This window comes from Marmota monax, unplaced genomic scaffold (assembly GCF_021218885.2).
Source record: "Marmota monax isolate L192 unplaced genomic scaffold, Marmota_monax_Labrador192_F-V1.1 WCK01_AAM20220418_F8-fsc00009, whole genome shotgun sequence".
Lineage (NCBI taxonomy): Eukaryota > Metazoa > Chordata > Mammalia > Rodentia > Sciuridae > Marmota > Marmota monax.
This window is the reverse complement of record NW_026694710.1, coordinates 17,543,969-17,563,443: the sequence shown is the minus strand read 5'-3', so window position 1 is coordinate 17,563,443 and position 19,475 is coordinate 17,543,969. Positions and strand designations below refer to the sequence as shown.

The following is a 19,475-nucleotide window of genomic DNA, read 5'->3' as shown; positions in this document are numbered from 1 at the left end:
ATCGGTTATCTGTGTCGCCTGGAAGGAACTCGGGGTAAGGTACAGGAAAAAGGTGGGGGTATTGTTGGAGCTTCCTGCTGGCCAGCACTCTGGCCTATTGTTGGGTTTATTTTATTTTATTTTTTTTAACTATCACATCACAATTATTTTGGCAACATCCTTTTTCCATCCTGGACCTAATACAATATTTATTGAACTACACAAATTGCGTCAATACCCAATTCCTTCTGTATTGTTGCCCAGTTCTTTAGGATATCTTTTTTTAATTGAAGTTGTTGAAAGATTTTGATAATCGTCAGGTGGTCAGCCAACTACTCAAGCTTGAAATGATAGTTTTTCTCTAAAGAAAAAGAGGCATCCAGTGAAAGCTTGCTCAACACTCATGACAGTTTTTAAAAACAAAATAGCATTTTGGGGAGTACCGGGTGCCCAGCACTATGCAATGTTTTATCTCATTAAAACACATTAAGGGCTGGGGTGGTGGCTCAGTGGTACAGCGCTCACCTAGCATGTGTGAGGCCCTGGGTTGGATCCTCAGCACCACAAGTAGATAATTAAATAAAGGTACGAAAAACTAATAGTCCCATTTTACAAATGAAGGCATAGTTAAGGAAAGCAACACAGTGGAACTCCCCAGGAGTCAGGGATCAGTGTTCTGCTCCCTGTAAGTCCTACTCCAGACTCTTAACCACACCTCAGAAAAGAGGAGTGACTTCTCCCAGAAGATTCTGCCATTTTCCCTGTGTTCAGCTGAACTCTGACGTAATGCACACCCCAGGCAAGGAGCCCTCCATGGAGGTGGGAGTGTGGGGGAGGCTCATCCACTCACAGAAAGCCATTTAACTAGATAGTGAACTGCGTTCAGGGGATCATGAGGCCCGTGGCCACAGTGAAGCTGCCACATGCCCCATTTCTATTTACCTCTCCTAACTATTTCCATTTGATTATCAGACCAAGGCTCCACAGCCCAAGCGGCGTTGTGAGCAATGCTTTGCATCCTCCTTCAGTTCTGGTACTTTCCCCAGCCACTGCCACTTCAGATGCTTTCACTGTGGTGTGCCCAGAAGTCACAGACTCAGAGGCTCATCACAGACAACTTGGGCGGCTGGGAGAGGCCATGTTCATTCTGCTGTATACAGGAGGCCCCAGAGGAAGGTACCTTTTCTTGAGCCACACAGTCACTTAGCAACGGAGGACTCGCTCCAAAGGAAAAGCCAAGTTTGTCAACAACCTACTATGTACCAGACATGTATCATAACGAAATACCAAAAATAGTTACAATAAAAATACTGATAATGACACAGGTCGAGTGCTTCAAATTTGTAGAAACTATCCAAAATTCTAAATGTGAATTTTAAGACTTTTTAAATTCTCTCCAACATAATGACAAGTACCATTATTATTTCCATTTACCTCTCAGAGAGGTCAGTCAATCAGGACTCAAAGACCCAGCAATACCTAGAACTTGCTTTACTTCAAATATGGGGATGAACCAGAGTATAACGGTCTTAAGTAAAAAAAAAAAAAAAAAAAAAAAAAAAAGTTCCTCCCTATGAATTTCTGCTGAGACAAACACTAAGAAAGAAAGTTGAATTTGGGTAGCCTGGGAGCCCCAAGCTTCCTTCCTTTACCTACTCTTTGTGCTTTCCTGTGCCATTTAAATACTAAGGAGACCTTCAAGGTCTAATTTGGAGACTTGGACACTGAGTGGTGCACCACTGTCACAAAGGAAACAAAGCAGTTCACCTGTCTGAACAGATAGGCTCATGTGGTCCTCTCTGATCACCTCTGTATGCTAACTGGGCCACTCTGATCCAGCTAGAGGACCTGGCACCCAGTGGTCTATGAATATAGAATGCGAGCATGGTATAGTGGTCTGTTTTCAAATGCCCATTCTCTTGTGAGCTACCACTCATCTGCTGTGTGACCTCAGGCAAGTCACTAGGAATTTCGGCTTCTTGGTTTGTTCATCCGTAAAAGTTGGGGGTTACTGAACAAAATCAGTAGTCTCTTCCAGACAGATGCTCTATGGTTCCTTGATAGAGTGTTCTAAGTTGATCTCATTCAGTGAGCACTTGTTTCATGACCAAACTATTCAATGAGACACTCTGTAATGCTGAAGTAATATTGGCAGTGAGCCACATCTGTAGGCTAAGTCACGGTTGGTGAATTTATTGCACGTCCAGCAACACAGTAACTTGGCACGACTCTGGCTCCTTCCCACATGAGTCCGTATCTGCTCCAGGCAAAGACTGGATGCCCAGGAGCATGACTACAGCTAGGAAAATACCAATTGAGAATGATTTGCTGGTGAGGCAGGCCTTAGTCTTAAGAAAGGGTTCTGAAGCCTAAGTGTCATGGGCGGGGTAACTGAAAGACCTCCCCAGCGCTGTGCTTCATTATGACAAGGAGAACTTCCCCCCACTTGGCTCTGAGACTATAAAGAACATACTGTGAGAAACAGCCACTGAGTGTTCTTAAACACTTTTGTCTTATGCCATTCCCCTGCTCCCCAACAGAACAGGCACAGTCATCCTCCCATTTGTATCTACTCTGCAGAGAAGGAAGCCCGAGTTCAGACTCAGTGAGCTGATCAAAAGGGGTGAGAAAGAACCTGGGGACTGGCTGTTGATTGGAACCCAGCAGTTACACCCTGAGTCACGGAGGTCAGGATCATGGCTCTACCTTGGCCCCACAGACACTGGGGTGGCTGATTCACTGTTGTGGGGACTGTCCTACATTGTCTGATGTTCAACAGCATCCCTGCCTTCTCCCCATTGATGCCAATAGCTCCCTTCCCTAGTTACGATGACCAAAATCATCTGCAGACATTGACAAGAGCTGCACTACAATATTCCAAGACTGCAGCAGGAATTCCAGCTCTTAGCTCCCCTGAAGACCAAAACCTGGCCCAGGCTCCCCCTGTTCCCTCAGGGTCTCCATTGACTTCCAACAGTCCTCTTTCTAGTCCTGAGTATCATCCTACTGAACCCCTGCTTTAAAACACCAAGTCCAACCCTCCCTGGGTGCAGAACACACCTGCAGCTTTGGGGCCTCCAGCCATGTCATGCTCCAGCCCTGGTGCTCTCGGACCCTTGACAGGCTGCCATTCCTCCTTCGTCCACATGGTTCCCTCTCCTGCAATGTCATTCCCCCGCTCCCCAACAGAACAGGCACAGTCATCCTCCCATCCTGTCCACTGAACACTCCACCTGTGCCAGGAGTGACTCAGGCCACGGGTCCAGCTCCTTGCTCAGTTGCCGCAGCGTCAACCTCAGTCAAGTCACCCAACACCCAACACGTTAGACCTCAGTTTCCACACCTGCCAGATGGGCACAGAAAGCCTCCCCTGCAAGGCTGTTGGGAGAAATAAAGGACATCAAGCAGCTGCCACACTGTGAATTCTCCGGGGAAACTTGCCATTCCTACTGTTTTCTAAGAATGGGTTCGCTCTTTGGGCTATAATATCATCACATGTTTGCTGTACAGAAATAAAACAAAAAGCCCTTAAAGTCTCTTTCTTTTGAATCGTGGGGGATACTCCACCTTTTTTCCCCCCATTTTTGGTTTTTAGATTTCTCCCCTACATATTTGGAGAGAGGAGTCCAACTTTGATACCATGTAACTATAGAAACGCCCTATCTTGTGTGAATCAAAGAGCCCTCTGGCTCTGGCCCTGAGTGAGTTCTCTACAAATAGTGCTATCTGCATCCCCACACTGTTTGCCACCGTCAGTAGTTTTTAAAAAGGCTTCCAGTTTCCCACGGGAATATAAGGAAATTGGAATTATTAAAGCAAACGATAAGAGAAACGGGAACAAAGCCACCATCCCCCGCCCCCGAAGTCCAGCAAATCTGACGTCCTTTGTGTAAGGTTTATAAAGATGCCAAGCCCTCCAGAGAGTGGTCACCAGGGAAAGGAAGAGGACACGGGAAGGGAAGAACTCACGGGGCCACGGCCAGCCCAGCAGAGGCGCCATCCATCACCAGGGCTTCCCGGGCAGCCTCCCTCTTTCCAGTCACAGAGGGCACCTGCTCGGGCTGGCCAAGGACGGAGGGGAAAAACAACCTTGGCTTTGCTCGTTAAGTGAACAGACTCCTTAAAAGTAATGATGTATTGACTAATGATTCTGACATCCAGCGTGCTGAGTGCTTACATGCTTAAAGGGCAAGAGTTACAAATCAACAAGTTATTAATTTAATTCCTCTTTGAAAAGGTGCCAAAGGTAGAGAAAGCAGAATGAGAATAGCATTTATCATGTTTGCTTCAATCTCACTTCGCCCTCCGCTCTGTCAGCTAGGGAATCGATGCCTCCATGGCTTAGGCTGGGGGCTTGAAAAGGTGCAGATTCCTGGGCTCCGGGTTCAGGTACTCAGTTCCACTAGGTCTTGCTTTGGACTTTGGAATTGCATTTTTTTCTAATTACCATCCACTCCCAGTGATGTGATGCAGGTGGGGAGCAGACCACATTATGCCACAGCTCAGATAGTTGATCTCTCTCATTGGACAACTGCTCCTGAACTATCTTCTCTATCGGCTCTGCATGGGGCTGGAGCCACGTGACTGATCTCTGTCCAGTGGGAGTAGCAGCAGTCAGTGTGCACCCTTCCAGGCCTGGCTCTAAGATCCTGCACCTTCCTCCCATGCTCTTTTGGTGGTTGGCTGTTTGGATGCAGAGCCTCCAAGGAGGTCCTGAGCAGGGGAGCAGAATCCCAACACTGTTTCCATCAATCCTGACTGCTCGGTCACATGAGTCACAGAGAGGGAGAGGGAGGGGAGGGGGCGACCCTTTATTTGATTAAGGCCGTGAGTTTGACAGTTTTTCTTACAGTAGCTGCTCGAACCTGAAAAATAGACTTTACTTTTTTCTATTCTCCAAATTTTTTTGGACCTTCATCCTACAGGGTGAATGCTTTAAGGATTAAACTGGGAAACAAACACTGGAGAAAATCCAAGGGTGACTCATCACATCAAGATCCAACCCTGCCCTCACATATGGAAAGGGAAACTCCTTAAAACGTGATACTTCTCCTGGACTTCCTCGCACATCCAAGATGATACCTTAGGTCTTAAACCACCTTGGTGTCAAATGAATACAGTGATGGAACACTTAAAATTTAAAGTAGGCATTGAAGATTAGGGTGGGTCAATTATGCCCAGAGAATTAAAGGCCCCTCCCAGGGCACCAGAAATAAAAAAGAAGGTGTCATGGGGAGAGGAGCAGGGGACAGTGGCTATCTCTTTGGAAATGGCCCTGTCCCAGACTTCTCATGGTTACTTTGAGACCTCCTTGGGCTTCCCTCACAGTGCTCAGAAACTAAAGGCCTCAGCCTCATTGCAGAAAGCCCTGTGTTCTTCGTGGAGGAGAAACAAGATGGCGCACTGACTGGGACTTCTCTGATTGATAGGGACCCGGGACTGGAAATTGTGTGCAGGGAATCTCCCTGACAGCTACTGGTACAGTGAGAATGCCGCAGCCTCCAAGAGAAGGACCATCTTCCATCTGGAAATGTGTTCCTGCCCTCGAAGCCAACCCTCTCCATGGAGGGGGAGGCACCTCCAATCTCCATCTTTGTCTTGAAATCAAATCCGCCTCACAGCAGAAGAACAGTTGATAACAGGGTTCTGCCCTCTGCCATGTCCCTGTCAACAATAACACTGGGAATGATCCAATCTTACTTTGGAAAGCAGAAGAGAAGGAACATTCATCTCATGGAGCCCAGGGATGGAATCTTCCATTCATGCTTCCAGTCGCCCTGACCTTGATGCTGCCCCAGAGACACTTCAGACCCATGCCCACCTTTGCACTTCTGCTTCCTCTTGCCCAGATCTTCACCTGCCCTATGCCTTGGCTTCCTGCAGTCGCCTGCTGCGATGCTCCTTTGGGGCCCTGTCCAGGCTCTCTCCAACCCCTTGCTCCTTTCTGTTTCCCTTGACAGCCTTATCTCCACAGGGAAGTGTCTGTTGTTCTAGCCTGACAGGATATCTACTGCCTGATAAGAGCTGGGTCCTGGGAAAGGGAAGATGATTGTGCACATTTTTTTCCTAAACACCATTTTAAAGCAACCAATACACAAAAAGACATCAATATAAAGACTATACATGACATAAGGTTAATAAAACTTAGGTGATAAAGTAGCACACTTCACGCACAACTAACTGGGAAGGACCAGGTTGAAAAAGACAGATGTCAGATGGAGTGATGGGATAATACGGAATAGTTCTATGGTTTTCAAAATCTGGTATGCTACTTTATATTATTTTGCAAATTTGAAGAAAAGACTTTATAAATAAAATAAATACATGATAGACAAATCAACTAAAGCAAAGACTTACGTAACAATCTGGAAGACAATAGAGGATATGTATACTCTTATTTGCCAGAGGAAAAAAAAGAACCTCAAAGACAGGTGAATTACCCAAAGCCATATTCAAGGCTAGTCAATCTTTAAGAGAAAAGAAAAAGCAGAACTTGGATTCCAGGCCCAGTTCAGTGTTCCCCTCCCCATATTTTCACAGTTGGTGAATGAAAAAAGACATACAGGCAACCAGAGACACAACACAGAACCTTCATACACTGGCATGTCAATTGATAAAACACTGAGGGTCCTCTTCCATCCATAACACCAAGACCACTATTTTGTATCAATCAGATCCAAAACACCTGAAGCAGTGATGGGTCTACATGGCTTGGGTAGTGTAACAGTCTGTATTTTCCAAAGATGGTCACATTAGCATGCACCTTATCCCACATGCTCTTCTTACCTGGAAATGTAGATATTCCCACGTCAAGAAATGGAAGATTCTTGTTTCTCGTCCTAGAACTTACATGGAGCTTTGTGACTGTCTTGTCCAACAGAAGCTGACAAAAGTGACACATTCTGATTCTAGGTCCTAAAAAGACATATGGCTTCTGCCTGGCACACTATATATCAGATGCTCACCTTGGAACCCAGCTGCCATATTGTAAGGAAGTCCAAAATCTGTAGAGAAGTCATGCAGGTGATTTGGCCCATAGGCCGCCCAGTTGAGTACCGCCCATGACCACCATCAACTGCCAATCATGGGATGAGGGAGCTTCCATCTGACTCCATCGCTCAGCTTTTGAAAACCCTAGTTCATATGGAGGGGAGAGGTGGGGAGCTCTGCCAGCAAAGTCCTGCCCCAATCAGATGCATAAGCAAAATAAATATTGTTGTTCTTTTATAGCAATGGAAAACCAGAACAGCTAGGGAAACAGCAAGGTACAGAGTAGGTGATGCCCAAGATTTGTAGTGTTTCCCATAAAGAGGGGCTACTGGATATAGTTACTTAGAGAACTGCCAGTTTGAGGTGGTAGAGAAGGCTGCTTGGGATTAGAGAAATTAGCATTGGTGATTCTCTCTCAAAGGAGGACAGACAACAGCACTAAGATTTCAAGGTGTGTATGGAGCCAAGAGAGGTCTGTGATCAGACAGTTAAAAGGACACTTTAACATAATATAGTCCTGGGACAGAAAATATTAAGCATTCAAATCCAATTGGCTCTCTCTGCCGCAGTCCGGCTGCAGCAAAATAACCAGGGGGTGACGAGCAACTTGTGTAGATTGATACAGCAGGAGTAGGAGCCGTTTATTGTAGGACAGGAGGGGTATATATACATTCCACACAGCTTATCTTAATTAACATAAACTAGATACAGCAGTCAACCAATAAGGAATCTCCACACTTAATGGCTCGCTGGCGTTACTTCACAAACCACTCCCTCTGGCAAAATGCCAGGCATGGCCATCTTGACTTGTTTACAGACTCTAACATCTCTCCTGTACACATAGCTGATATCAATAACCAGTGACAGCATTCTACCCTTAACCAACCTGAGAGCCTCAACAACAATCCACTAGTGTCTATTGGAATTGTCACCTGAAATGAAATCTATTTGCCATCTCTTATTAAATCCAGACCTCTCAAATTACTAAGTCCCAGAAAGATTGTCATTATGAGGTCCTGCACTAGTCACATATGCATTTCCCATGCCTTTCTTTAAATCACATTAGAACTGTTTATCTTAATGATTTGAATAAATTTTAATTGATTATCTGATCTGGCTCTATCTTCAAGACAGTAGAAATCATTCATTGCATTTTACATGTGGTCATTTGAGCTCCAGTCGAGATAAAAGACTTGGCTAGGATCTCCAGCTTTAATGGGTTGGGCAAGAATAGGGACAAGACTTCTATATGTTGGGTCTCCTGATAGTATGAAGATATTATTATTCAAAATCTCTAATTGCTTCAAAACTAGATTCTCAATTCCAGGGGCACCATTTGCAGATGTTGGAATGCAAATTAATAGCTGCCAAGCTGGGTATGTTGTACTGATTAAAATGCACAGCAAATACTATCTGTATGGAGTCTTAATATTGGAAAGGCCAGAATCACCACCCCCACTCAGCCCTGGAATCAGAGCTAGCTGGCAGAATCTTACAACAAAGCAAAGCTAATATTCATCTAGACAGATGGAAAAGGTTGCAGGTCATGTGACTGCTTTGCCCCTCCTCCTCTTTTACCCAGACTTCTCCTTTCAAAGAATTTAGACCAAAGTAGTTACAACCCTGCAAAGCATAACACAGAAGAATTGCTTGCTCACTGTGCCACTATCGTCGACCCAAGACCTTCACCTCCATGTTTTTCTTAAGCCCAATCGTTTAATCTTTTGGAGGCTCTGTTTCCTCTCACAGGATGCTGATGGTGGTGATGGTTTATTGGTGGTGATGTTGGTAATAATAATATTGATAATGATGTTGGTGATGATGATGTTGATGAAGACTGATGCTGCTGCTGCTGCTGAAGATGATGTTATTGGTAATAATACTGTAGGAGATTTTGGTGGTAATGATGATGACAGTGTTGAAGAGAATGTTATTGGTGATGGTGATGAAGGTGATGATGATGATGGTGATTGGTATTGGTGTTGATATCACCATAATCTCCACTGGTGCCCCCGTTTGTCACACACCATTCTCAGAGCCTTGGTGTTTCATAACAATTGCTTTAATTCTCAACCATACGATAAGACAGGCATTGTACTCTTATTGTTATCTCCATTAATCAGGTGAGGAAGTCAAGGTCTAGAGAGGTAAAATAGCTTTCCCAAAGACATACAAGTAGGAGACTGTTTCCAATAAAGAATAAAGCTCGGACAGTCCAGTTCCAGAGGCAGAATTACAATACACAAATAGATAAATCCTAAAAAACAGTTCACAAATGTCTCGAGTTCTGAAAGGGAGATCATGTTATTTAGACTGCTTTGAAATGGAGGTTGTTATACCAGCCAGCCTCTGGAAAGGAGGCTGGTCCAAGAGAAAATGAAATCCTAAGTGTGACGGTAATTCCAAAACTACCATGTCATATGAACACCATATAATAAGACTTACTCATCTAATCCCAATAACACCTGGAACAGATAGTTAACTGTTTTCAACTTTGCATTTTTAAAATGAGGAAACTGACTCAATCAGTCAGATGACTTGGCTGAAGGATGGTTAACCGACAAACATAATTTGTAGTAAGGCACAAAATGCTTATTTACCACTATAGTGCGGACATTTCAAAAAATTGTAATTTTTATCCACTTAGGGAGTTCCTTCATCACAAGGTTAGAGGTCATGAGCTCAATGAGTCTGGACCTGGTTATAACTAACTAGTTTGTAGATGTTCACATTCCCTAGTGAAATCTGTCATCATCTTCCACTGAGTGTCCCAGGTTCCGAATTTGGAAGTGATCCAGAAGGCCAATGCAGAGATCCAAGAACTGCACTCAGTATGTTCCTTGGGTCTGTTTCCTGCTTGCAGCCTTCTCTCAGCCATGCCTCTCAATCTCTGGGGACTTGTTTGTTCAGACTGGCGGTGACATGGCCGACATGAGTGGGTGGCCCTGTTGGGATGCCAGCCAGCCAAAGCCTGGGAAATGAATGAAGCCTCTCCTTGCCTTCCCCAAATGCTCTCCTGCAAAAGGCAGGCCAAGGGCTCTTTAGACAGCAGCAGAAAAGGCGGGCACCATACCCGAGGTGACATTCGGAGTCACAGGATTTGGAAGACGGATCATCACCTTCCCAAGAGGAGGGAACTATGAGGAAGCCCTGAGTCATCCAGGCAGCCAGAGCCCGAGGACAGCAGGACCCAGGACCCAGGGCCTTTGAGACAAAGAAAGAGCTGAAGTCGCATTCAGACTCAGGGATTGTCAGAACCAGAAGGAAGTTTAAATGTCACATTAGTCCAACTTCCTCATTTTACAGATAAGAAAAGTGAGGACCAGGAGGGAAGTGGCTCCTTGGACGTCACGGCGCTGACCGACCGGGGGCTCTGCGTGTGGATGGAGGTGGCTGCACTTGCAGGTGCCTGAGTCACCCCACTTCCTGACCCCTCCTGCTGTCATGAAGACCTTTCTAGGCCTCCCTCCCTCCTCGCCTCCCCCCCTCCTGGCCTCCACCTTGCACCCCGCTGACCTCTTTGCTTCCCTTTAGGGCTTCAAGCCAGGCTCTGCCTGGAATGCTCTTTGCTCAGATCCTCCGTGCCTTTCCCTCAGTTCTGTGCTGCAGCCATCTCCTACCAGCTCTCATATTGCTAAATTCCCAGCGATTTTGTGAGGCAGTTGTTAACTTACAATTACATAAATTACATTGAAAACAAAGGTAATAAACAGCCCCAAACCTCCCAATTATTTGGCTGAGTTTTACTACTATGGGAGCTCTTGGGTGGTTTATGTCTATTGTGTCTACGTGGCGGAGAGATACACAGTGGTGTGGGTCTCTTCTCAATTCCACGCTCGGTGACTTCAGCTTGATAGCTGGAGATGGGCCATAGAGGGAGTGCAGACAGTCCCCAAATAACGATGGCTTGAGTTATGAGTTTTCGACTTTATGATGGTGTTAAAGCAATATGCATTCAGTAGAAACTGTGCATGGAATTTTGAATTTGGATCTTTTCCCAGGCTAGCAATATGCAGTTCATACTATCCTACAACGCTGGGCAGCAGCAGTAGCAAGACACAGCTCCCAGTCAGCCCCAGATCTCAGGGAAAGTGAGGGGACCCCTACATGCACCGCATCACCAAGGTATGATGTTTGATCACTCAGGTTTATTAAACATTTTCCACTTGCAGTATTTTCAGCTGATGGTGGGTTTATCCAGACATAACCCCCTTGTAAATCAAGGTGCATCTGTATTTATAACACAGAAACTGACAAACGTTACAACTCAGGGCTTCATTTTTTTCTTTCTTGATTGTCTAGACTTAAAGTGATGGGGGAGATGTTGATAATGCAGATTAAGTATAGAAGTGTGTCATGTCAGGAGCCCTTACATTATAAACAGCAGAAGTTTTGAGGAAAGATTCTTCTAGTATTTGGAAACGATAATCTGACTCAGAGTAGCAGTAACTCTTGACATTAATGAAAGAATGAATTTCATATTCACTTCTGTTGCTTCATTTCCTTTTTACACTGATGTAAAAGAAAACATCGGCCAACATTCACACGAGAACAACTCTTATTCATCTATTAATATAACCATTCGGACTGGACGTGGTGGCACACACCTGTAATGTCAACCACTCAGGAGGCTGAGGTAGGAGGATCACAAGTTTGAGTCTAGCCTCAGCAATTTAGTGAGACTCAGTCTCAAAATAAAATTTAAAAAGGGCCAAGGATAATAGGTTGGGGATAGAGTTGTTGTCCAGCCTTCGTGAGGCCCTGGATTCAATTTCTAGTACTGATAATATATTACTATTTGGCTCTGGCTCCAGAAAATCAGCCACAATCCACCAAAGCATTTGGAGAGAGTTAATTGGCTATGTGGCATGTATAATAAAAAGTACTATTATATTAGTATTTACAACTGTAAACTATGTGTCTTCTTATCACTAAAATTTATAACAAACTTGCGTCCACATACACATGGGCTTCTTTTAGTAAACCCACACCAGTGTCCCTCCTGCATCTTAAGGAGGTCTCTGCTCCAAGGCCCCCTCCTGAGAGGCTCCCCAGACCCAATCATCTCTTGTGTTATCAGAGCTCTGTCTTCCCTGACTCCACTTTATTTTTCTCATGTTATTTTTAATTTTTTATCTCTATTTTTATGTCTGATCTTCAGTTTTCTTTACAACAGAGATAAATGTTCACACCTCATTCATTAGCGACTTCAGTTACTGATGTTCTGAATGGGATCATACTTTTCAAATATCACCAAAGGCTGCATCATACATGGATCTCTCCACCTGTTGGCCATGGTTCCTCCAATGCACTGCATGTTATATATGTGTGTGAAAAAAAATAAATAACAGCCTTTTGCTTTTGCAGCTGCTTCTTTTCCTCCTGACTGACAAGGTATGCCTGACACACAGAACACACAATAATTTTTTTTTTAAAGAAATCCGTGATCGCCACGGATCTTTTCATATTCTCAGGTAAATTCTTGATACCTTTTGTTACAAGTCAATGTATGCAGGACCCGAGGCCCTTCTCATAGTGTCATAATCTAGAACATTCACAAACAATCTAACAACCAGTAGGAGAAAGAAAAACACCAGAGGAAAGTTGTCACATCTTCCCCCACCAGGGCTGTGGCTGTCACTTAACTTTCAATATTTTTTCAACTAAAGGTGACAAGATCTACCATGAAGTCTCTTATGATTTATCCACACAAAGCAAGAAAATCAAAGGTCCCACAGTATTCGAACCCAGACTGGACGATCACTTGCGGGACACACTGCCTGTTGTTTCCAAGGCCACAGTCTGGGGACCCCACTGAAATGCTGTGCCCAAGAAAGGCCACAAGAGGAAGGCACTTGCTGCCCCATGGGCCAGCCTGGTCGAGGAGCAGTTGGTAGAAGGCTGTGCAGGATGACAGCACGCGGGGCTTCACGCTGCGATTAGAGAGCACAAGGCCCCTGAGATTCAGCCCAGCAATGAGGAGACCTAGAGTGTCGGGGTAACTGGACCCCAATACTTGGAAAGTGGAGACCTAACCTGAGGAAGAGAAAATGAGCTTATTTTGAACAAGCTCAGGAAAGGACCTGTGATTGACAGTGACTAAGAGACACACTTAATTCTTTACATTTCTTTTAAAAACTGGAACCTTAAGACAATAGGATGGATTGGCATAAAATGAGGTGGGCCTCCATCATGGGGGCAGAGGGAAGGCCTGGGCTAGGAATGCTGGAAAAGAGCACCTAGCATTCAACCTGTGGTCACCCTTCATGGTGTCAGGGACCTCTATCCGCCTGGAAATCCTACGACACAAACTGCTCTTTGTCTTTACTCTTTCTGCCCTTCACCTTATGCCTTCCAAAAATGCAAAGAAACAAATGAACCCAATGCTTAAAAACCTTCATGAAACAAAGAACATTTCAGCATATCTTAAAATTATTTTTCTGTTTTATATTGTTTGGTATATTTTTAGCCAAAAACTTAATATTCTGTGAAACAGCAGTCACAGCAAGGAGCATTTTTAACCATCTTGCTGTCGTCTGGAACTGGAATGTCCCCAAAGGCCTACATGCTGAAGGCTTGCTCCCCAGCCTGTGGTGCCACTTGGAGGTGGAGGAACCTCTAAAAGGTGGAGCGTAGGGGTGTACCCTTCTTGAACGGGATGTTGAGACCTTGGCCTCTTCCTCTTTCTTCTTGTTTTCTGATGGCCATGAGGTAAATGGCTTCCACCATGATGCTCTGCCTCACCACAGGTTCCAAACCCCAAGGCCGGGTCATCATGAGTGGAAACCTCAGAAATCATGAGCCAAATTAAAGCTTGCTTCCTTACAAGTTGATGATCTCGGGTATTTTGCCACCATGACAGAAAGCTAACACAATCTTACCGAAGTACAGTACACAGATCCTAAAATTCAGATGTTGGTTTTAATACTTAGCAGATTTAACAAGTTGTAAAATCATTACCACAACCAGTTCAGCAATCTTCCATCATCCCAGTACGGTCCCCCATGCCCTCGGCAAGGATTCCTGTCCCAACCCACAGAAACCACATGATATGGGGGTCTTTTGTGACAGCCTTCTTTATTTAGCATAATGTTTTTAAGGTTCATCTCAGCTTCACCAAGTATCAAAATCCGTTCCTATATGTGGCTTCCTTGTACGGATAGGCTACATTTGTTTATTCATCAGTATATAGACATTGGAGTTATTTCTTGTTTTCGACTGTTACAAAGAAGGGTACATTGTCTTAAAATAACTCTAACTCTTTACATAATCCAAACGGAGCTATGTAAAACCAAAATCCTATGGAAAATATGTACAATAAATATGACTATAAATATTGTACAATAAAACATTTCATCTTAAGACAATGAGATGAAAAGGTATTGATTATACAGACCATGTTAATACAAAACTGGAAAATATGCAAATTTTTAGATCATAGTTTTATATCATATTTAATGAAAAAAAAATGATTAGAATATATTTTAGGTGAGAAAAAGGGTAATAATAAGTGCAGTAAATTCCACATATCTATGTCTATATATGATGTCGCTAATTCTAAGAAGCATGCTTTTTTCAATATCATTTTGACATTCCAAGGCAAGTTTTATGATCAGATTATGATCTGCCTTCCCTGTCAAGCCATCACTATCATTATGCATATGCAAATGCTAAAAACAGAAGCATCATACACTGCTGAATGGGTGTGAAGGGCTTGGAAGAAAATGGAAGACAGAGATGGATCACTTTTTCACTTCTCAGAATCAAATCGCCGAGGCTAACAGTGGTCAGGGAGAGTGTGCATGCAACACAACAAGTTACTTTCCTGAAAATGGAACTGAAACTTAGGCAAGCTTTGCCTAACACCAGTCATGCTCAGAGCCCAGAATCACCCATGTCTTTTGTTTTTTATGAGTTATTGAAAAAGTGCTCTCTCACCAATGTCAGGCATGGTGCAGAGGAGATACTAAATGAAAAATCGTGGACAACTAAAAACAATTCTGAAAAGCCATTTCTGTGTATAGTTAGTCTTAGGAATACTTAACCAATTTGTTTCATTTATGTTTCTGAATGCGTAACAGTGATATGTGATACAAATTTGTCTAGTTCCGTCTAACAAAGGTCTTTAAATGAGTCCAAAACAAGAATAAACAAGAATTCTATGTGTTAAAAAGGGTAGGGGGGGACATAAACTCCAAAATATAAGCCAGTAGGACACAACTCTTCAGCCACAGAGCAAGAAAAGGCAGAAGGAGGCCAAGGGACATCTGACGAACCAGAAAGCAAGGGAATCAAAAACAGCCAACAGCTAGGTGCAGGGGCATGCGCCTGTAATCCTAACAACCCAAGAAGTTGAGGCCAGAGGATCACAAGTTCAGGACCTACCTCAGCAACTTAACAAGACCCTCAGCAATTTAGCAAGACCCTGTTTCAAAACAAAAGGGGCTGGGGACTCAATGGTAAAGCACCCTTGGGTTTCATCTCTAGTACCCCACCCCACCCCCCAAAAAATAGCCAATAAGAATTCCCTGGAAAATGAAGGCAGGCCAATTTGAGAACAGCAGCAATACTGGTTAAAAAAAAAAGTCAATAAATACTATACAATTAAGGAGCTGTGATTAGGATAGGCTTCTGGGCCGGCTGACAAGAATTCTGACCTGGATGGTAGCCAGATAATTCTAATTCCTAAAGCTATACAAAATTAATTGATTGATTTAGGAAAAATTTTTTTCTCATTACCATGGTTACCCGAGAAAAAGCAGATCCTGTGGCCTACTGCAGACCTTCTGATTCAGAGAGTTGAGAGCGAAGCCAAGGAACACTGAAGAATATTTATAGAATATTTATAGATGAAAAAATGCTAAAGAAGTTTATGGAGAACAAAAACAAAAACAAAAACTTCTGATTAATTTTACTTAAAATTATTTTTAAAAATCAACTGCATTTCAGAATGAGTCAGTCATGTTTAATCACTGCCATAATTTTATCAAATTTTATAAGAGAATATTTTGTCCAATAGTGGAACCTCTCTGTCTAGTTATCTGATATAGACTGATCGGGTGGAGGCAGAACAGTCCTCTCGGGGTGACTCAGAGCCCTCTACCAGAGGCTGGGTGGACCCCAGAGGAGCAGGCAGCCAGGGAAAGGCCCTTTCCAGGCATGACAAGTCAAAGTCACAGTAAATTTTGGGGGCTGATGCTTGCCTTAAGAAATCAGCATACACAGCAGCAAAACCATTGTCCATACAGAGGACTTCAGAGTCCACAAGCCCCCCATATCCCTCCCCTCCTTCTACTCCTATTGCAACAGCTAGGTGCAGTGTGGGCAAGGGATGCACTGTAAGAAGAAGCTCAAGGCCCACAAAGAAGACCTGATGTAAAGAATGGTGAGCTGAAGCTCGCACCCATGTCTCTGGTTCCAACCCTACTTCAGTCCCATGTGCCTTTCCACAACCAAATCCAAGTCCCCAAATCATCTCGCATCACCAAGTTTGAGAGGCATTGGTGGTTTTGATAAACTGACTTATGCCAGGCAGAAATTATCCTAATACCCTATGTGCAACCATTTCATAAACCTTTAGTATTCTGGGCCTATTTCTTTCCCTGAAACACCTACCGAGTTGATTGATAATTTATGCAATAGTGATGTTTCACTGCATTTGAATTTAGGGCTATACACACCTCTGTCCAAATGCTGCCTCTAATTTTTTCTACCTCATTTTCCTTAAAGAAGTCAAAACTTGGTAGATGCAAGAATTATAGCAGACAGAACCTAAAGTTCCAAAGATTAAAAAAAAGTTGTTAGGGTCACCCTAACATACCCATAATGCACCTGTTCTATACAGAAATTTTTTTCCCACTAATAGATGATTAAATGTAAATCCTAATGTACATTCTATTTTACTTGCAATATGGGTTAGTTACTGTTGCTATGGAAACCTTCACTTTTGCATTTACTGATTTTAATTCTGTGACATTTGCTGACTTTAGTACAATGTAAAGTTTATAAATATAACATACAGGTTTGTGGAAGCTTTTTTTTTTCTTTTTTAAAGATTCAATTTGCATAGCTAATTCCAATCACAAATCTCTAGGTACATTAGGGGGAAAGACATTAAACGGATCCCAACTAAGAATATTTAGAAAACAACAGGCAATTACCAGAAATAACTATTTCTATCCATCTCCAAATTGAAGAGCTTTGAGAGCACGTATTATGTATCCCACATATAGGACCTGGGCTATTTCAAAGATGGGAAGATAACTAAACTGGGAATAAGGAGGGAAGAGGGGATGGCAGGTTGCCCTCTTAGAAGCCTTTTAACCACTGAGTCAGTGATCATTTTTCAAAGTGAAATTTTTTTTTTATTTATTCAAAACTCTTTCAAAATCGGTTACCGCCTTTATGTGTGTGATTAACCTGACAACAGAAACAGGCCAGATCTGGTTTGAAGAAAGAGCAAGACCTCACTTTGGAGGCTACTTCCAATCTGCGGCAATCCTTTGACTTTCAACGGGAGCGTCCAGGTGCTCAGGGCAACCTGCCATCCCCTCTTCCCTCCTTATTCCCAGTTTAGTTATCTTCCCATCTCTGAAATCTAGCCCAGGTCCTATATGTGGGATACATAATACGTGCTCTCAAAGCTCTTCAAAGGTTTTCTTTTTTTTTTTTTTTTTTACTCTTAGCGAAAGAAACAGACCCCTTATGCAGACAATTAAAGTCATTTACTACTTATTGGGAAAGCAAATGTATCAATAAGGGTTTACAGAACTGATGTGTGTTTCTCATGCACACCCAATAACTGCTCTTTAGGTCTTCCTGGTTGTTTGTTTGTGCTGGGGACTGAACCCAGGGGAGCCTACATCAGAGCCACATCCCCAGTCCTTTTTATTTTTTATTTTGAGACAGGGTCTCATCAAGTTGCTCAGGCCGGCCTCAAACTTGCAATCCTCCTGCCTTAGCCTCTGGAATCACTAGGATTAGCGGCGTGAACCACTGTGCCCAGTGAACACCCAATAATTTTGAGGATATTCTCATGAGCATAAGTCACCGCTGGGCACCATGATATACATTTGTAATCCCAGCTATTTGACTGAGGCAGGAGGATCCCAAGTTGGAGGTCAGCCTGGGCAAAATAAAAAGTAAAAGGCTGGGGCTATGGTTTAGTGGTAGAGCACTACTGGGTTCAATCCCTAATACCAAAAAAAAAAATCTTGTCACCATTACAGATCCACAGAGAGATCAATTCTTTTCTGACGTTCTCTAGGAGAAGACTGGATTATTTAAGCAGGTGTAAAAGGAAGTACAGAAGCATTTTCTGTGACGTCATGAAAGTCCCCACATTCCGTACAAGGAACAGAGTTGACCAGTATTTGTGGAGCTCTACGCTGCGTTGGGAACTGCTTAGCAATCATGGAAGAGCAAAGTGTCCACAGCTGCACCTGAAGAGGAGGAGAGGAATGAAAGAGAACCCGAGGAGCTTCCAGGAAAGGAAGACAGGCCAACCAAGTGCAATGGGCTTAAGAGGATCACGAGAGCTTTTCAAAGACAAGAGGCACTTGAAAGCAGGACCACTAATAACCAGGGAGAAACAGGAATAATGAGGCTCGGGAAAGGGGAAGAGAATGAACACTTAAGCTTTGCTTTAAAAAAAAAAAAGAAGAAGGATGTTGAACAAACTGGAAGGTGATGAAGTTTACAAGGTAAAGCCAATCAGAAGTAGGTATGGGCAGTGAGGGGGGACCCCCACCGCTCAGGGGAGGCCGAGGAGGCTGTCCGGGAGTCAGACAAATGGATGTCCCTGGAGGAAGTCCTGTTCCGGCTCTTCCAGGTGGACTCTGGGAAGCAGGTCAAGTGAACATCATTGAACCGAACCCTGATGTGCTTGCTGTTCATGACAACGAAAGAGAAGAAACCTGAAAAAAGTCCCCACCACCTTATTCCAGCAATGCTGGAGCCTGGCTGAAGCCCACACCTACTCAACACCCTCCACAGCCAACCCTTGTCCATCAAGTTCACAGTCACCTTTCACCTGAAAAACTGCAAAATCTCTTTAACCTCTCTTCCTGCAGCTGTTTTTAATTCTTCCCAACCATGTTCCCCTTAGCAGCCTGAGACATGTGTTCAAAATGCTATCCCAATTATGTATATTGTCTTAAACCCCCAACAAGAGGAGCACATCTCCCACTGCTCTAAGGATTAAAAAACAACCAGGATCACCTATTCGTAGTCCTCTTTGGTCTGACCCAACCTTGTCTTCAGCCTCAGATTGTACCTTGTATCCTTCCTTTGCTGTCCGAGTTACAGACACCTGGTCCCTTCATACCACAGGACCTTTGCACTTTTTGTTCCTCTTTTGGAATGCCAGAGTGGCACCCCATTTCCCTTTTATTAATTAAATCTCATTGTTCTTTAGTCTCAGCTGAAACTTCACTTCCTCAATGAATTCTTCCCTGACCACAACTCTCCCCAGTGTAGGATCAGTATTTTTTATGTTTTCATAGAAA

General features: G+C 43.6%; 1 protein-coding gene across 16 annotated transcripts in view; it reads right to left on the bottom strand.

Annotated features, from left to right (window-relative positions):
* The window catches only part of Ldb2 (LIM domain binding 2), a 343,007-nt gene that overhangs the window by 305,305 nt on the left and 18,227 nt on the right, over positions 1-19,475 (bottom strand). The window lies entirely within an intron of this gene.